We start from the raw sequence: 19,883 nt of genomic DNA, 5'->3' as shown, positions 1-19,883 counted from the left end.
TTGTGCCGAATTCAATAGCTCAAATGCAACCAAATCTGTTAGTTCGTATGTATTTTCAAAAGGATGCACAGATGTCAACTATTTTGTGCCTGTCGTTAGCTTTAGGTGGGGAGATTATTTTAAAGTGCGTGTTAAGATGAAACAAGTGGAAAAACTTTTACAACATTGTGAACATTTACGAAGACGGGCCATTCTGTCCTCAAGACATAACTTGGGCTTAAAGGCAAGAAGGTTGATATATCATGGAAAATTGTTCAATAATAATGTGTAATATGTATGCATTTCGGTGCTAAAGATTTTAAAAGAAAATGTAATTTACATTGATTGAATGACAGCTCTTCCTATGGCCCTATGTCTCTCTCTCTCTCTCTCTGTGTGTGTGTGTGTGTGTGTGTGTGTGTGTGTGTGTGTGTGAGAGAGAGAGAGAGTGTGTGTGTGAGCGTGTGTGAGCGTGTGTGAGCGTGTGTGTGTGTGTGAGAGGCATGTTGTTAGCTTATACACAGAGAGAGAGAGACAGATCCCAAGGCATTCTTTCTAAGACAAATACATTTAAAAACAGTCTTTCCCCAAAATATATTTACACATATAAACACTTATTGGGTAATAAAGCATACTATTGTGAAATAATATGTATGATTTATAAACTCAGCAAAAAAAGAAACGTCCCTTTTTCAGGACCCTGTCTTTCAAAGATAATTCGTAAAAATCCAAAAACTTCACAGATCTTTATTTTAAAGGGATTAAACACTGTTTCCCATGCTTGTTCAATGAACCACAAACAATTAATGAACATGCACCTGTGGAATAGTCATTAAGACACTAACAGCTTACAGACGGTAGGCAATTAAGGTCACAGTTATGAAAACTTAGGACACTAAAGAGGCCTTTCTACTGACTCTGAAAAACACCAAAAGAAAGAGGCCCAGGGTCCCTGCTCATCTGTGTGAACGTGCCTTAAGCATGCTGCAAGGAGGCATGAGGACTGCAGATGTGGCCAGGGCAATAAATTGCAATGTCCGTACTGTGAGACGCATAAGACAGCGCTACAGGGAGACAGGACAGACAGCTGATCGTCCTGGCAGTGGCAGACCACGTGTAACAACACCTGCACAGGATCGGTACATCCGAACATCACAAATGGCAGACTCGTAGTGGCAATGTGAAAATACAATTATTAAACGTATCATTAGCAATAAGCATACATGATTAAGCTAGCCAAATATAGCAACACAATAACAATATAAATGTTAAAAGCGGGATGCAATAACATATAGTGTGGTAGGCCAAAGCTAGAGTAGGCTAAATTGGCAGTGGCTATTTAGTGTAGCATATAACAATAGATACAGCTCATGAATCTACCATCTAACCCTACACTCACTAAAAACCCACCACCCTACTCCACTATTTAAATATATCTAGTCCTACCTCAGGCCAACAGCCTGAAAGGACGGGACACCACCATTCAACACACCCTGTAACTCTGCTGATGTCAAGTATCGTACACCCAAATACCTCTCTGCAGCTGCCACCACAAAGTCCATTTTCTGTGACTTAACTTTCTGTCCCTGCAGTAAAGTTGATAACCACTACTATAAATGCCAAAAATCCAATCTTACTGAAACATATATCACTTGTTGGTTTGTCCCTCTGTACTGGTATAGATCTACTACTCACACCACTCCTCTCAGGATCTCTCCCCATTGACCCATCTTCCTCTACTTTCTTCACTGCCTCAGCATATGACAACTTCTGCACTACTCTAACCCTGGAAACCTCAACCTGCCTCTCTTGCACCGGACATTTCTGATCCCCAGCTCCATGGGAAGCCTACAATTAACACATACCACTACTTTCCCCAATGCTACACATTTCTTTGTCTCATGCCCTTCTGCACACTTCTCACACCTAGGAGCCTCCCTCCTACACATTGCTGCCACATGCCCATAAGCTTGACACCTTTAACAACTAGTGGTGTGTATTCATGGATGCCAAGGGAAGGCAGGCTTCCCCCAAAAATTGACCAAGAAAATAATAAAAAAAACTCTCTGTGTTTTATAATTTTCCTTCAATTCGCAAGAGTCTGCATGTATCTCACAGGAGAAAACATGCGAGCAAACAGGGCCCCTCGGTCTCTCGATGTTTAGGCCATCTATTTGATTTTGTCAGGTCCAAACAAGCATGACATTGTTGCTGCCCGTAGCATTGAAGGCAAAGAAAGCCAGCGAGCATTTGATAAAATAAAGTATAAAAAAATGTGCCAATCAGCATTGAGCTAAACTGAGTGAGCTCAACTGTGAATGATCTTGGCTCACAAAAAAAGTGTCAAGGGAAGCCAGCTTGGATTTTGGCGTTAGGCAAAGACTCAACATCAAAACTCAAAAGAACTGACTACGACTCTTCTGCTTCACCGCTCACGCCACCTTGTCTGAGTCGTGCCAAACGATGAGCATCACAAACACCGGGAATCTTCCTCTTCAGTTGGTCAACTTTCACATTTACCCCTACCCTAGCAATCACTACTTTCAATGGCACCTTTTTTTGAGAGTTCTCTGTTTATAATCTGTCTAAACATGCTCAGTGTAACAAGGGTAATTCAGCACAACTGTTTTGTCCTGAAGGCTGGATGAGTGGACTAAGGCAGTCTTTTCACAAGCAGAAGACCTGGGTTCACATCCACCTTCTAACATGAATACCAGTGATAAATGCCCACTTTTCACATTTTACCTCTGCTATAATTTATAGCCCTAAACATTTTGATTGTAACATTATTTATAATATTACAATGGGCCTGGCAACTGTAGTCTATAATTAGTGCCAAAGGCTACCCTAGGAAAAGTATTTAATTCCCAATGCCTTCCTTAAAATGTTACTCAATATATCAATCAATATTTATGCTATAAATCATTTGCAATTTAAAACCATTTGGTTGTATGAGAGACACAGTCCGCCAAAATATTGTTTTTGTGATGTGATGCTGCCTTTAACATGCACTGAAACACCAACAAGTGTTTTCACAACGCTCTCTTAAAAATTATTCAGATTGAAGAACCATTTTGGATGTTTTAGAGTACTTCCATTCTGTTTCGAAATACATTCAGTGTATCATAAAACGTACATTGGGTTTAGATTCAAACACCCTCCAAACACCAGATCTCAGCTTAGGGACACTACTTTTCATGGTTTTACTACACAATGATGGTGTTTTGAGTCTTACTATTTTAACAGTGTAATTTAAATCATTTTAATTAAAACAAACATGCAAATTGTTGCTGACGTTGCAAGAATATCCTCACATTATGATATGTGGGCACAATGTATTTTACATGGCATCCTATTATTCTTTTGTCAATTATGTATAGGCTGCGGCTTATGATAAACGGTGTAGCAATGCATGAATGTAACAACATTCTATCGGCCTACATTTCTCAACTGGATGCGTTTCGGGAATTTATATAATGTTCTCAATGTCATTTCTTGACAGTAGGCTGTCACTGTTGTAGTTTAAAGCAGATTTAATTGATAGTTCAAACAAAGTCCATGATAGTGGTTCAAATTGATCAAATCTGGTCTACAGATCAAGTGGGTCGTTTGCAGAAAAGGAATTAGAGGAATCGTCATGATCTTCCTTATGCTAAATAGACTACAGATTAAGATTAAAATGTATAGGGCTGATTAGGCCTATTATGGATTTTCATGACAATTACGTTGGCATATGCCATGAAATTCTACATTCTTGTCATGGTCCCAATGTAGCACCCTGAAAACCTTGTTGACGGAGATATGACGGTAACCTCGTCACGGTATCAGTGTAGTTTCAGTGAGGCTCTGATGAGTATGTGGATATACGATGTTAGGTTTTCTGGTCATTCATTCACACCAGCCAGCAGAGGACAATAAAGAAGCCTTGTGCCTACCTTCAAAATCCACTTCACCAGAATGACAACTGCAGGCTATTTTTCTTCCTCTGGCATTTCTGTGCCTCTCCAAGGATTATAGAATCCATTTTAGGATATCAGCTCAATGTATATGGGTTGAGATCATTTAATCAATTTCCCCCCAGGACAAAGTGAATACAGCTGTATATTATTCTGCTTGCTTTCCTCCAACTTAGTACCAGGCATTATTACATAGTTGGATTTACATATTGTCTCAGGGTTTCTCAAACAGGAGACAAAGGGCTGTGAGACATGGGTTTAACCTGATATGGATAGGGGGCAGTATTTTCACGGCCGGATGAAAAAACGTACCCGGTTTAAACTGGGGTTTGTGGGTAGTTGTTTCCTGTTTAGTGTTTGTATGCACCTGACAACACTGTTTTCCTCGTTCTTTTTGTTCAGTGTTAATTTTATTTAATAAAAGAAGATAATGAGCATTCACATTTCCGCTGCGTTTTGGTCCAATTCACACGACGCCCGTGACAGAACTACCCACCACCAACGGACCAAGCAGCGGAGGAAGGAGCAGCAGCAGAGTTATAAGGAGTTTTGGACTTGGGAGCAGATACTAGCGGGAGAGGGACCATGGAGGAAGGCTGGAGAGGACAGAGAACGCTATGCTGGGACACGGCTGGCAAAGAAGCCTGAGAGGCACCCCCAATAAATGTTTTTGGGGGGGCACACGGGTAGTTTGGCTGGGCCAAGGGTGAGCCCTAAGCCAACTCCCCTTGTTTATTATGGGGAGCGTGTGGAGTGGAGAGTGCCGGTGTATGCGGAAGTGCACACGATCTTGCCCATGCGCATGCACAGTCCGGTGCGAGCGATCCCAGCCCCTCGCAAGTGCCGTGCTAGAGTGGGCATCCAGCCTGGAAGGAGGATGCCTGCGCAGCACATCTGGCCACCAGTGCACCTCCTAGGCCCAGGCTACCCTATGCCTGCTCTATGCACGGCAGCCATCAGGCCTCTGCACAGCCCAGTTCGCCCTGTGCCAGCACTCCGCTCGTGCAGGGCTACTATTACCATCCAGCCAGGACGGGTTGTGCAGGAGGTGCACTCCAGACCTCCAGTGCCTACTCATGGCCCGGGGTATCCAGTTCCTGCTCCTCGCACTAGCCCTGAGGTGCGTGTCTCTCGTCTGGCGGCTCCAAAGCCAGAACCACACACCAGGCCTCCAGTGCGTCAGCCCAGTCTAGTACGTCCTGCTCCTGCTCCTCGCACTAGCCCTGTGGTGCGTGTAAATAGTCTGGCATCTCCAAAGCCAGCCCCACGCATCAGGCTTTCAGTGCGCAGTCCCCGTCCAGAGCTTCCGACGACAGTACGCCGTCTAGAGCTTCCGACGACAGTTCCCCGTCCAGAGCTGCCGGCGACAGTTCCCCGTCCAGAGCTTCCGGCGACAGTTCCCCGTCCATAGCTTCCGGCGACAGTTCCCCATTTAGAGCTTCCAGGGACAGTTCCCCGTCCAGAGCGTCCGGCGACAGTTCCCCGTCCAGTGCTTCCGGCTACGGCCTACAGTCCGGAACCGAGAGAGACGGCCCACAGTCCGGAACCGAGAGAGACGGCCTACAGTCCGGAACTGAGAGAGACGGCCTACAGTCCGGAACCGAGAGAGACGGCCTACAGTCCGGAACTGAGAGAGTCGGCCTACAGTCTGGAACCGAGAGAGTCTCCCTACAGTCCGGAACTGGCGCAGCCAGAGTCGCCCTACAGTCCGGAACCGGCGCAGCCAGAGTCGCCCTACAGTCCGGAACCGGCGCAGCGGAGTCGCCCTACAGTCCGGAACCGGCGCAGCCAGAGTCGCCCTCCAGTCCGGAGCTCCCAGAGTCACCCTCCAGTCCAGAGCTCCCAGAGTCGCCCTCCAGCCCGAGGTCTCCAGCGACGGGCATCAGCCCGAGGTCTCCAGCGACGCGCCTCAGCCCGAGGTCTTCAGCGACGCGCCTTAGTCCAGAGACTTCGGGAGGGGTAAAATATAATAAGCAGTTAGCGGGGGTGGACAGGTTAGGTTGGGGAGTAAGGCCGGAGCCTGAGCCACCTCCGTAGTAGGAGGTTGGGGGTGGTGTAGCACAAGAACCGTCGGTGACGGTGGCCACCCTCCCATCCCTCCCTTTAGTTTGGGTGTATTTTTGTGTTTTTTATGTTTAGGTGCATCCGGGGTCTGCACCTTTGGGGGGGGGGTACTGTCACGTCCTGACCAGTATAAGGGGTTATTTGTTATTGTAGTTTGGTCAGGACGTGGCAGGGGTGTGTTTGTTTTGTGTTGTCGTGGTTTTTGGGTAGTGTTCTATGTTTTGTATTTCTATGTTCTATTTTCTAGTTTTTTTAATTCTATGTCTAGTTTATTGTTTTGACCTTCAATTGGAGGCAACTGTTCCTCGTTGCCTCTCATTGAAGGTCCTATTTAGTAGGGGTGTTTTTAATGGAATTTGTGGGTAGTTGTTTCCTGTTTAGTGTTTGTTGCACCTAACAAGACTGTTTTCGTCGTTCTTTTTGTTCAGTGTTCATTTTATTTAATAAAAGAAGATAATGAGCATTCACATTCCCGCTGCGTTTTGGTCCAATTCATACGACGCCAGTGACAATTTCTAATACTAATTCTGAGTTTATGTCTGAATAGTGATGGCGAGCTATGTACTCAGAATATTGAAAAATGTGCTTTCGCCGAAAAGCTATTTTAAAATCTGACACAGCGATTGCATAAAGGAGTTCTGTATCTATAATTCTTAAAACAATTGTTATGTATTTTGTCAACGTTTATGATGAGTATTTTTGTAAATTCACCGGAAGTTTTTGGTGGGAATACATTTTCTGAACATCACGCGCCAATGTAAAATGCTGTTTTTGGATATAAATATGAACTTGATTGAACAAAACATACATGTATTGTATAACATAATGTCCTAGGAGTGTCATTTGATGAAGATCATCAAAGGTTAGTGCTTCATTTAGCTGTGCTTTGGGTTTTATTGACATATATGCTTGCTTGGAAAATGGCTGTGTGGTTATTGGATTTTTGAGGTTTTGTATTTCGCGCCATGCGATCCCATTGGCTGTTGGCTAGGGGTTCCGCTAGAGGAACGCCTAGATGTAAGAGGTTAACTTCTTTGGGATAGGGGGCAGTATTTTCACGGCCGGATAAAAAACGTACCCGATTTAATCTGGTTACTACTCCTGCCCAGAAACTAGAATATGCATATAATTAGTAGATCTGGATAGAAAACACTCTAAAGTTTCTAAAACTGTTTGAATGGTGTCTGTGAGTATAACAGAACTCATATGGCAGGCCAAAACCTGAGAAGATTCCATACAGGAAGAGCCCTGTTTGACAATTTGTTGTCCTTCTGTTGCATCTCTATCAACATTACAGCGTCTGTGCTGTAACGTGACACTTTCTAAGGCTTCCATTGGCTCTCTAAAGCCGCCAGAAAGTGGAATGGGGTGTCTGCTGTCTCTGGGCAAAGTATAGGTGCAGAGTTTGTAAGTGGTCAGCCTGGGGACAGTGACACTGGATATGCGCGGTCACGAGAACTCGCCATGTTTTTCTTTCAGTCTTTGAATGAATACAACATTGCCCGGTTGGAATATTATCGCAATTTTACAAGAAAAATAGCATACAAATTGATTTTAAACAGCGTTTGACATGCTTCTAAGTACGGTAATGGAATATTTTGAATTTTTTTGTCACGAAATGCGCTCGCGCGTTACCCTTCGGATAGTGACCTGAATGCACGAACAAAACGGAGGTATTTGGATATAACTATGGATTATTTGGAACCAAAACAACAATTGTTGTTGAAGTAGAAGTCCTGGGAGTGCATTCTGACGAAGAACAGGAAAGGTAATCCAATTTTTCTAATAGTATATCTGAGTTTAGGTGACCCCGAAGTTGGCGGATGTCAAAATAGCTAGCTGTGATGGCCGAGCTATGTACTCAGAATATTGCAAAATGTGCTTTCGCTGAAAAGCTATTTTAAAATCGGACATAGCGATTGCATAAAGGAGTTCTGTATCTATAATTCTTAAAATAATTGTTATGTATTTTGTCAACGTTTATCATGAGTAATTTAGTAAATTCACCGGAAGTTTTCGGTGGGTATGCTAGTTCTGAACATCACATGCTAATGTAAAAAGCTGTTTTTTTATATAAATATGAACTTGATTGAACAAAACATGCATGTATTGCATAACATAATGTCCTAGGAGTGTCATCTGATGAAGATCATCAAAGGTTAGTGCTGCATTTAGCTGTGGTTTGGGTTTATGTGACATATATGCTTGCTTAGAAAATGGCTGTGTGATTATTTGTGTCTATGTACTCTCCTAACATAATCTAATGTTTTGCTTTCGCTGTAAAGCCTTTTTGAAATCGGACAATGAGAGTCTTATCTTTAAAATTGTGTAAAATAGTTGATTGTTTGAGAAAATTGAATCGGACAACGAGAGTCTTATCTATAAAATTGTGTAAAATAGTTGATTGTTTGAGAAAATTGAATTGTGGTATTTTAGTTGGTTTTGTATTTCGCGCCGTGCGATGCCATTGGCTGTTGGCTAGGGGTTCTGCAGGCGGAATGGGGTTCCGCTAGCGGAACGTCTGTCCTCAACAGGTTAGGTCCCGGAACGCCCGGTCAGCAGCAGGGGACCACGTGAATGGAACCTTGGGAGAGGTGAGTTTTGACAGGGGGGAAGCCTGGGTGCTGTAACCCCAGATGAAGCGGCGAAGAAGTTGGCGAACACCAGGAAATGTTGCAGCTGCACCCTGGACAAAGGCTGGGGCCAATCCACCACCGCTCTCACCTTTCCGGGATCCGTTTGGACACTTCCAGCGGAGATGATGTACCCCAGAAAGGGGATGGTGGAGTGATGGAACTAGTTCTTAAGAAACAGCTGGTTCGTTGAAGAACCTGTCGGACGTGGAGCATATGTTCTTTGGGGGAGGGGGTGAAGATGAGGGTGTCATCAATGTAGACGAAGATGAACCGTTCAACATGTCGCGTAGAACATCATTTACCAGAGCCTGGAACACAGCAGCGGCATTGGTGAGGCCAAATGGCATGACCAAATACTCGTAGTGGCCACTGGCTGTGTTGAAGGCGGTCTTCCACTCATCCCTTCCCGTATCCACACAAGGTGGTATGCATTCCGTAGATCCAGCTTGGAAAACACGGTGGCCCCCTGGAGTGGCTCGAAGGCCGAGGAGATGAGTGGTAGCGGGTAGCGGTTCTTCACCATTATGTCATTGAGGCCCCGGTAGTCAATTCACAGGTGCAGGGTCTTGTCCTTCTTCTCCACAAAGAAGAACCCTGCGCTGACGGGAGAGGTAGGAGGACGTATAAATCCCGCAGCTAGGGAGTCCCCAATGTAGGTGTTCATAGCCTTGGTCTCCGGTCCGGACAGCGAGTACAGTCGTCCCCGGGGCGGAGTGGTGCTAGGGAGAAGGTCAATCCCGCCGTCATACGGTCGGTGCGGCGGAAGCGAAGTGGCCCGGGCCTTGTTGAACACCTCCCGAAAGTCCTGGTACTCTGCGGGAATGGTGGAGAGATCCGGGGCACCTTCTGAGCCCCCCAGGAAGACGTCCCGGGGCTATTTGTGCTGACCTCAGACAATGGGAGTAGCAGAATGGACTCCAGCCCATGCTGGTGTTGGGGTAGATTCCTTGTTCCTTGTCAATCATTTGCTTATTGGTGAAATCAGCAATCAGTCAATATCTTTAAGTAAATCAATCAAACCTTTATTAATGCAATTGCAGACAGAAGTTGACAATGGGAACATAGCACGCATATTTCCGAGTATGTTCTGCAAAATAAAAAAGATCCTAGTTGCTTTAATATGCTTGCAGTCAACCACTAGTGATGTAACTGCTTACGTCAACACCTTCTACTCATGAGACCAAACCCATGCATATACAGTTATACAAACTTGCAGGAGAAAACAATAGTTCCAGTGTTTTCTAAGGGCTCAGCAGTCATTTTCCACTCCCGTGTGGCTAACAGTGGTATGTCTGACTTGTCTCTTATCTCCTTCACTCCCCTGCAGGGTTCTATGTCTATGAATCTCTTTTAGCCTTGAGACGCTTTCTCACTGTTTTGACTGCAATAACTCACACACCTCTCAGACTGTTTCTTATAAGAGGCAGAGACTAGAAAATGACTGTGGAACAATATTAAACCTATATACATATTGCTAATCTGTAGTCCAGGACCCTATAAATGTAGTGGGGGAGGGGTCTTATAGCCCTTCCCCTTCTATTAATACAACATAAGCATAATCAATTATTATAATACATCAATCATTTGGTGCAGCCCCTATCATGACCACAAGGTGACCCCATTAATAGCACCAGTAGAACAGTTGATGAGGCGATTGTGTCGCTGGAGCCAGGAGAATCCCAAAACCACAGGAATCTGAGGAGACTTGATGAGCAGGAATTGAATAGTCATGCTGTGATTCCCTGACAGCCATAGATTGATGGGAGTGGTATTATGAGTGACCCGGCCTATATAGCAACCATCCAGCGCTCTAACATCCATGGGAGTGGAGAGGGGCTGAGTGGGGATTTTCAACTCGGAAGCCAGGGTAGCGTCCAAAAAGCTCTCATCGGCCCCAGAGTCAATGAGGACCTGGAGAGATTTGGACTGGCTTCCCCACAGCAGAATGGCATGAAAAGGAGTGTGAGCAAGGGAAGCAGGAAAGTTCTCCATATGTCCCACCGTAGTCGCCCATCAATTCGGATATTCAAAGCGATGAGGGAATCGAGATCCGTGGGTAACTCCCGAGCGGCAAGTTCGTCCTTGACCTCCTCCAAGATGCCGTGCAGGAACATATCGAACAGTGCTTCATGGTTCCAAGCACTCTCGGCTGCCAATGTGCGGAAATCCACCGCATAGTCTGCCACACTATGGGAGTCTGCCGAAGCTGGATTAGCTTCCGGTCAGCTTCTCTCCCGGAGAACTGGGCGTAAAAAACCTTCCTCACCTCTCCCACGAACCCCTCCAGACTAACGCATATGGCCGGCTGTTGTTCCCATACAGCAGTAGCCCAGGTGAGAGCCTTCCCGAAACATCAGCGTGATGAGATAGGCTATCTTGGAGCGATCCGAGGGGAAGGAGGAGGGTTGAAGCTCAAAAACGAGTGGGGGGGGGGGGTGTAAGCGGGGCTCCTGAGAAGTTGGAGTGACCGATGAGATGGCGCTGCTAGCAGCTGGGTTACTGAGGGGCTGTGGGGTTACCACTGTGGTAGGCTGCCTCTCAGACAACCCATGGAATTTCTCCAGTAAAATGTCCAATGCCCGGGTCATGGTGTTCAGCTAGCGTTTGGACCCCCTCCATAAGGCCACGAAGCAGTTCCTCGTGCCTTCCGATGGTAGCTCCTTGGGAGGCGATGGCGTCACGCAACTGGCCCAGTCATGACCAGTTTGTACTAACACGTTTGAAGGTAAGACCCAGGTGCAGACAATGTCGAAGTAACAAAAGTTTATTTAATCGAAACACGGGCAGTCAAAGGTACAGGAAGGAAGGCAGGCTCAGAGTCAAGTCGGGCAGAGGTCGGTAATGCAGAGTAGTGGGGCAAAGGTACGTGACGTTAGGTAGGCTCAGGGTCAGGGCAGGCAGAAAGGTAAAAAAACTAGAAAACAGGCATTATAGACAGGACAGGAGCAAGGGGGGAAACGCTGGTAGGTATGAATGGACAAAGCGAACTGACAACAGACTAACAGAGAACACTGGTATAAATACACAGTGGATAATGGGGGAGATGGGCGACACATGGAGGTGGGTGGAGACAATCACAAAGACAAGTGAAACAGATCAGGGCGTGACAGGGAGATTGTGGCATTTGAATTCCGACACGCTTAGATATTACAGATAATACAGAGTCCCAAATGTTTGTCATATCTACAGAAGACCAGAACATATGTAAAATGGAGCCAACTTTTTATTAAAATGCTTTTTGTACTGGTTGACCTGAAGAAGAAAAGGTGTACCACTTCCATATGTGAGGCTCATAAGAGGACTGTAGAGGCAGATAAATGAATGTAGTGAAAACAACAGATTTGGAATAAGCAGGAGGGAAACTACTGTTGAATATTTTTGTGATCATTAGAATTTGGCTAATCACATGACTTCAAGGAGTGTCTTCAAATTGAGGAGTGTTTTTTTTCCTTCTCTGACGAGACTGGATGTTTGCTAGGTCCGACTGAAAGTCCAATACTAACAAACCCCCACATTGCAAGTTTGTTGTGGCAATGGATGCAAATGCAAAGTGTTCCTCAAGTGTGTAACACTTAACCAACAGAGCCTTCGGACAGTATTCAGACCACTTGACTTATTCCACATTTTGTTACGTTACAGCCTTATTCTAAAATTGATTAAATTGTGTTTGTTCCTCATCAATCTACACACAATAGTCCATAATGACAAAGCAAAAAGAGGTTTGTAGACATTTTTGCTAACTTATAAAAACTGAAATATCACATTTACATAGGTATTCAGACCATTTACTCAGTTCTTTGTTGAAGGACCTTTGGCAGCGATTACAGCCTTGAGTCTTCTTGGGTATGACGCTACAAGCTTTGCACACCTGCATTTGGGGAGTTTCTCCCATTCTTCTCTTCAGATCCTCTCAAGCTCTGTCAGGTTTGATGGGGAGCATTACTGCACAGCTATTTTCAGGTCTCTCCAGAGCTGTTCGATCTGGTTCAAGTCCAGGCTCTGCCTGGGCCACTCAAGGACATTGAGACTTGTCCCGAAGCCACTCCTGCGTTGTCTTGGCTGTATGCTTAGGGTCATTGTCCTGTTGGAAGGTGAACCTTCACCCCAGTCTGAGGTCCTGAGCATTCTGGAGCAGGTTTTCATCAAGGACCTCTCTGTACTTTGCTCCGTTCATCTTTGCCTTGATTCTGACTAGTCTCCCAGTCCCTGCCGCTGAAAAACATCCCCACAGCATCATGCTGCCACCACCATGCTTCACCGTAGGGATGGTGCCAGTTTTCCTCCAGACGTGACGCTTGGCTTTCAGGCCAAAGAGTTCAACCTTGATTTCATCAGACCAGAGAATGTTATTCTCATGGTCTGAGAGTCTTTAGGTGCCCTTTGGCAAACTCCAAGTGGGCTGTCATGTGCCTTTTACTGAGGCGTGGCATCCGTCTGGTCACTCTACCATAAAAGCCTGATTGGTGGAGTGCTGCAGAGATGGTTGTCCTCCTGGAACGTTCTCCTATCTCCACAGAGGAATTCTAGAGCTCTGTCAGAGTGACCATCGGGTTCTTGGTCACCTTCCTGACCAAAACCCTTCTCTCCCGATTGCTCAGTTTGGCCGGGCGGCCAGTTCTACGAACAGTCTTGGTGGTTCCAAACTTCTTCCATTTAAGAATGATGGAGGCCACTGTGTTTTTGGGGACCTTCAATGCTGCAGAAATATTTTGGTACCCTTTCCCAGATCTGTGCCTCGACACAATCTTGTCTCGTAGTTCTACGGACAATTCCTTTTGACCTCATTGCTTGGTATTTGGTCTGACATGCACTGTTAACTGTGAGACCTTATATAGACAGGTCTGTGCCTTTCCAAATTATATCCAATCACTTGAATTTACCACAGGTGGACTCCAATCAAGTTGTAGAAACATCTCAAGGATCAATGGAAACAGGATGCACTTGAGCTCAATGTTGAGTCTCGTAGCAAAGGATCTGAATGCTTATGTAAATAAGGTATTTCTGTTCTGATTTTTAATACATTTGGAGAAAAAAAATTAAAACCTGTTTTCGCTTTGTCATTATGGGGTATTGTGTGTAGATTGCTAAGGATAAAAAATATATATATTTTAGAATAAGACTGTAACGTAAAACAATCTGGAATTGTCAAGGGGTCTGAATACTTTCCGAAGGCACTGTACATTCCATTAAAGAAAAATAGTGAATTTAGGTTGTTATTACATTATTGGTTTAAGTTATTACACAATTGATTAAACTTTCTTTTACCCTTTTTATAATGTAATAATCAACACATAATGTAATAGTCATTACATTATGTGCAAAGGCATTATGTTATGTGTTCAGCATATTTATTACATTATTGGCAATTTATCACATTATCAACAATTTTTACATTATAAATGCAAAAGTTATAAAAGTTATTTATATCCCGGAGTCTGAAGTTGCTAAACTCTTGTTAATTAAAACATTTTTTTTATTATTTGTGTATTAGTAATGTACTGTTAGTGCACTGCTGTTGTTACAAACAAAAGCATTTCACTGCACTTGCTTTAACATCTGCTAATCGGTGTGCACAACAAATAAACTTTGATTTGATTTTGTCAGTTATTACATTATCAGTTGCTGAATGGTAGAATTCGGACATGGCAGTGTGTGATTGACCATAAGAAGAACCCCTTTCCCTCCCTCCTCCCACAATCCCCACCCTCCCAATTTCCCACCCGCCAGGAAGGTAGTAAGACCTCTCCTAGCTGTCCCACCTATCCCTCCCACCCTCAAGTACTGGAAGTGACCCCCCACACACACACATGCCCGGAGGCCTACTTCGACTGTAGATTGAGCAGAAAACAGTATAGCTGTAGAAAGGCCCATGGATTTGGTGGAATCGACCTTTAATTCATGGACACCTGCTCAGCTGGGCCAGGGGCGCTTTAAATAGGTCAGGTGGAAATGTCCGACAGATCTCAACTCATTAATTAAAAGGATGAAATCGCCACCGCCCGAACTCGCTGCTTTCGCTTCCTCAACTCCGTCAAATCTAGACATTTTGTACGTCCATGAATCAACGTAAGTCCACCGAATGTACCTTTCGTCTGAACTATCTGTTGCGATCGGGAGAGCGGGCCATCAGTTATTGTTTATAGTTATTACCGCGGAGCGCGGCTTGGAGCGCACGCTTTAAACCTATTGTGTTATGTCAATGGACAATGATCACGGCCCTATAGATCATTACAGGCCAATTATGACATTGACATATGGTTGAAATGTAATGAAATGACATGTACATATGAAGACTAACCGGGAAGGATGAAGTATGAAACGTAATGATTTGTTGATTTGATAAATCCTGGTATCAAATTGATTGAGATTGTAGATTGAATAATTGATAACTGATTGATTTATTTGTATTATTATTCTCATGATTATGATGAATAGTTATGAGCCTAAATGACTCAATCACAACTCCTGGTGAATTCTTATTGAACTGAATTGCTGAATGACTGTCGTCACGTCCTGACCAGTAAAGGGATTATTTGTTAGTGTAGTTTGGTCAGGACGTGGCAGGGGGGTGTTTGTTTTATGTGGTTCGGGGTTTGTGGTTTATGTAGAGGGGTGTTTGTTTAGAGTATTCCGGGGTTTTTGGTTTTGTTCTATGTATTGTAGTTCAAATCAAATCAAATGTATTTATATAGCCCTTCTTACATCAGCTGATATCTCAAAGTGCTGTACAGAAACCCAGCCTAAAACCCCAAACAGAAAGCAATGCAGGTGTAGAAGCACGGTGGCTAGGAAAAACTCCCTAGAAAGGCCAAAACCTAGGAAGAAACCTAGAGAGGAACCAGGCTATGAGGGGTGGCCAGTCCTCTTCTGGCTGTGCCGGGTGGAGATTATAACAGCACATGGCCTAGATGTTCAAATGTTCATAAATTACCAGCATTGTCAAATAATAATAATCATAGTAGTTGTCGAGGGTGCAACAAGTAACACAAGAGTAAGTGTCAGTTGGCTTTTTCATAGCCGATCTTTGAGAGTATCTCTACCGCTCCTGCTGTCTCTAGAGAGTTGAAAACAGCAGGTCTGGGACAGGTAGCACGTCTGGTGAATAGGTCAGGGTTCAAGCAGGTCTGGGACAACAGGTCTGGGACAGGTAGCACGTCCGGTGAACAGGTCAGGGTTCCATAGCTGCAGGCAGAACAGTTGGAACTGGAGCAGCAGCACGGCTAGGTGAACTGGGGACAGCAAGGAGTCATCAAGCCAGGTAGTCCTGAGGCATGGTCCTAGGGCTCAGGTCCTCCGAGAGAGAGAAAGAAAGAAAGAGAAAGAGAGAATTAGAGAGAGCATATTTAAATTCACACAGGACACCTGAAAAGACAAGAGAAATACTCCAGATGTGACAGACTGACCCTAGCCCCCCGACACATAAACTACTGCAGCATAAATACTGGAGGCTGAGACAGGAGGGGTCAGGAGACACTGTGGCCCCATCCGATGAAACCCCCGGACAGGGCCAAACGGGTAGGATATAACCCCACCCACTTTGCCAAAGCACAGCCTCCACACAACATAGACAGTTCTATGCTCTGTCTATGTTGTGTATTTCTTTGTGTTGGCCTGGTATGGCTCTCAATCAGGAACAGCTGTACATCGATGTTGCTGATTGGGAGTCATACTTAGGTAGCCCTGTTTTCACATGTCCCTTGTGGGAAGTTGTTTTTGCACTGCTGTGTGTGTAGCCTGCATTACTGTTCGTTCGTTTTCTTGTTTTGTTTGGTCAGTGGTCTAATAAAAGTTAATATGAGCACTCAACCCGCTGCATCTTGGTCCACTACATACGACGACTGCTACAGAACTTCCCACCACCAACGGACCAAGCAGCGGGGTAAGGAGCTTGAAAGGAGTGATTTTGAGTCGTGGACTTGGGAGGAGAGTTTAGCCAGAGAGGGACCATGGAGGAAGGCTGGAGTGGACCGGGACTGTTATATTGGTACACGGTTGGCATTTAAGCCTGAGAGGCAGCCAATCATTTTTTTGGGGGGGGCACACAGGTAGTTTGGCTGGGCCAGGGTTAAGCCCTAAGCCAACTCCCCGTGCTTACCGGAGGCAGCATGTTACTGGTCAGGCCCCGTGCTATGGGGTGATGCGCACGGCGTCGAGGCCAAGCATTCACAGGCCGGTGTGCGCGGTGCCAGCGCCCCGCATTTGCTAGGGGGAAGTGGGCATCCAGCCAGTAAGGGTGGTGCCAGTACTGCGCTCGAGACCACCAGTGCGCCATCACGGCCCAGTGTATCCTGTTCCCGCTCCTCGCACCAGCCCTCCAGTGCATGTATCCAGTCTGGCATTTCCAGTACCAGCCCCACGCACCAGGCCTCCAGTGCGTCAGCCCAGTCCAGCTCGTCCTACTCCTGCTCCTCGCACTAGCCCTGAGGTGCATGTATCCAGTCTGGCATCTCCAGTACCAGCCCCACGCACCAGGCCTCCAGGGCGTCAGCCCAGTCCAGCTCGTCCTACTCCTGCTCCTTGCACTAGCCCTGAGGTGCGTGTATCCAGTCTGGCATCTCCAGTACCAGCCCCACACACCAGGCCTCCAGTGCGTCAGCCCAGTCCAACTCGTCCTGTTCCTGCTCCTCGCACTAGCCTTGGGGTGCGTGTCTCCAGTCTGGTACCTCCACTACCAGCCCCACGCATCAGGCTTTCAGTGCGCAGTCCCCGTCCAGAGCTTCCGACGACAGTACCCCGTCCAGAGCTTCCGGCAACAGTGCCCCGTCCAGAGTGTCCGGCAACAGTGCCCCGTCCAGAGTGTCCGGCAACAGTGCCCCGTCCAGAGTGTCCGGCGACAGTGCCCCGTCCAGAGTGTCCGGCGACAGTGCCCCGTCTAGAGATGGCCCACAGTCCGGAACCGAGAGAGACGGCCCACAGTCTGGAACCGAGAGAGACGGCCCACAGTCCGGAACCGAGAGAGATGGCCCACAGTCCGGGACCGAGAGAGACGGCCCACAGTCCGGGACCGAGTGAGACGGCCCACAGTCCGGGACCGAGTGAGACGGCCTACAGTCCAGGACCGAGTGAGACGGCCTACAGTCCGGAACCAGCGCAGCCAAAGTCGCCCTACAGTCCAGAACCGTCGCAGCTAGAATCGCCCTACAGTCCGGAGCTCCCAGAGTCGTGCTACAGTCCGGAGCTCCCAGAGTCGCCCTTCTGCCCGAGGTCTACAGCGACGCGCTTCAGCCCAAGGTATTCAGCGGGGGTGGACAGGTTAGGTGGGGGACTAAGGCCAGAGCCTGAGCCACCTCCACAGTAGGAGGATTGGGGAGGGGGGGTGTAGCACGGGAACCGTCGGTGACGGCAGCCACCCACCCTTCCCTCCCTTTAGTTTGGGGGGTTTATTTTTGTGTTTATTTTTGTGTGAGGTGCATCCGGGGTCTGCACCTTTGGGTGGGGGGGGGGGTACTGTCACATCCTGACCAGTAAAGGGGTTATTTGTTAGTGTAGTTTGGTCAGGACGTGACAGGGGGGGTGTTTGTTTTATGTGGTTCGGGGTTTGTGGTTTATGTAGAGGGGTGTTTGTTTAAAGTATTCCGGGGTTTTTGGTTTTGTTCTATGTATTGTAGTTCTATGCTCTGTCTATGTTGTGTATTTTCTTGTGCTGGCCTGGTATGGCTCTCAATCAGGAACAGCTGTACATCGTTGTTGCTGATTGGGAGTCATACTTAGGTAGCCCTGTTTTCACATGTCCCTTGTTGGAAGTTGTTTTTGCACTGCTGTGTGTGTAGCCTGCATTACTGTTCGTTCGTTTTTTTTTTTTTTTTTGGTCAGTGTTCTAATAAAAGTTAATATGAGCACTCAACCCGCTGCACCTTGGTCCACTACATACGACGACCGTTACAATGACCTAATTATGTTAATAATGAGTGATTGTTACGATTTGACTTTTGTGATTATGAATTTGCTTGGATACATGTTATTATGTTTCATTTGTTATGCAGCACAGACAAACTACACAGTAAATATACCACTTTGTTGCAGTTAAGCTCTCTAGGGTATGTGGGACGAAATCGGCCCACCTAGTCAACAGCCAGTGGAATCGAGTGGCGCGATATTCAAATACCTTAGAAATGCTATTACTTCAATTTCTCAAACATATGACTATTTTACACAATTTTAAAGACAAGACTCTCGTTAATCTAACCACATTGTCCGATTTCAAAAAGGCTTTACAACGAAAGCAAAACATTAGATTATGTCAGGAGAGTACCCAGCCAGAAATAATCACACACCCATTTTTCAAGGTAGCATAAAATGTCACAAAAACCAAAACCACAGCTAAATGCAGCACTAACCTTTGATGATCTTCACCAGATGACACTCCTAGGACATTATGTTATACAATACATGCATGTTTTGTTCAATCAAGTTCATATTTATATCAAAAAACAGCTTTTTACATTAGCATGTGATGTTCAGAACTAGCAAACATACCGAAAACTTCCGGTGATTTACTAAATTACTCACGATAAACGTTCACAAAAAACATAACAATTATTTTAAGAATTATAGATACAGAACTCCTTTATGCAATTGCGGTGTCAGATTTTAAAATAGCTTTTCGGCAAAAGCACATTTTGCAATATTCTGAGTAGATAGCTCGCCATCACGGGCTAGCTAATTTGACACCCACCAAGTTTGGCGTTCACTAAACTCAGAATTACTATAAGAAAAATTGGATTACCTTTGCTGTTCTTCATCAGAATGCACTCCCAGGACTTCTACTTCATCCACAAATGTTGTTTTGGTTCAAAATAATCCATAGTTATGTTCAAATATCCTCTGTTTTGTTCTTGCGTTCAAGACACTATCTGAACGTTGACGCGCGGACGCGTATCGTGACAAAAAAATTCAAAATATTCCATTACCGTACTTCGAAGCATGTCAAACGCTGTTTAAAATCAATTTTAATGCGATTTTTCTCGTAAAATAGCGATAATATTCCGACTGGGAGACGTCTTTTTTGTTCAAAGACTGAAAATGTAAAATGGCCTCTTCACGTGCAAGCGTGCCCCGTCTCATTGTTCTCAGATCGACCACTATCCAAATGCACTACTGTTTTTCAGGCAGGGGCTGCAAAGTCATCATTCAACGTTCTGGTGCCTTCTGAGAGCCTATGGGAGCCTTAGAAAGTGTCACGTTTCAGCAGAGATCCTCTGTTTTCGATAAAGAGAGTATAGAAGGCCAAGAAATGGTCAGAGAGGGC

Source organism: Salmo trutta, chromosome 35 (genome assembly GCF_901001165.1).
Source record: "Salmo trutta chromosome 35, fSalTru1.1, whole genome shotgun sequence".
NCBI lineage: Eukaryota > Metazoa > Chordata > Actinopteri > Salmoniformes > Salmonidae > Salmo > Salmo trutta.
The sequence above is the reverse complement of the archived record's forward strand: the minus strand, read 5'-3'. Positions refer to the sequence as shown.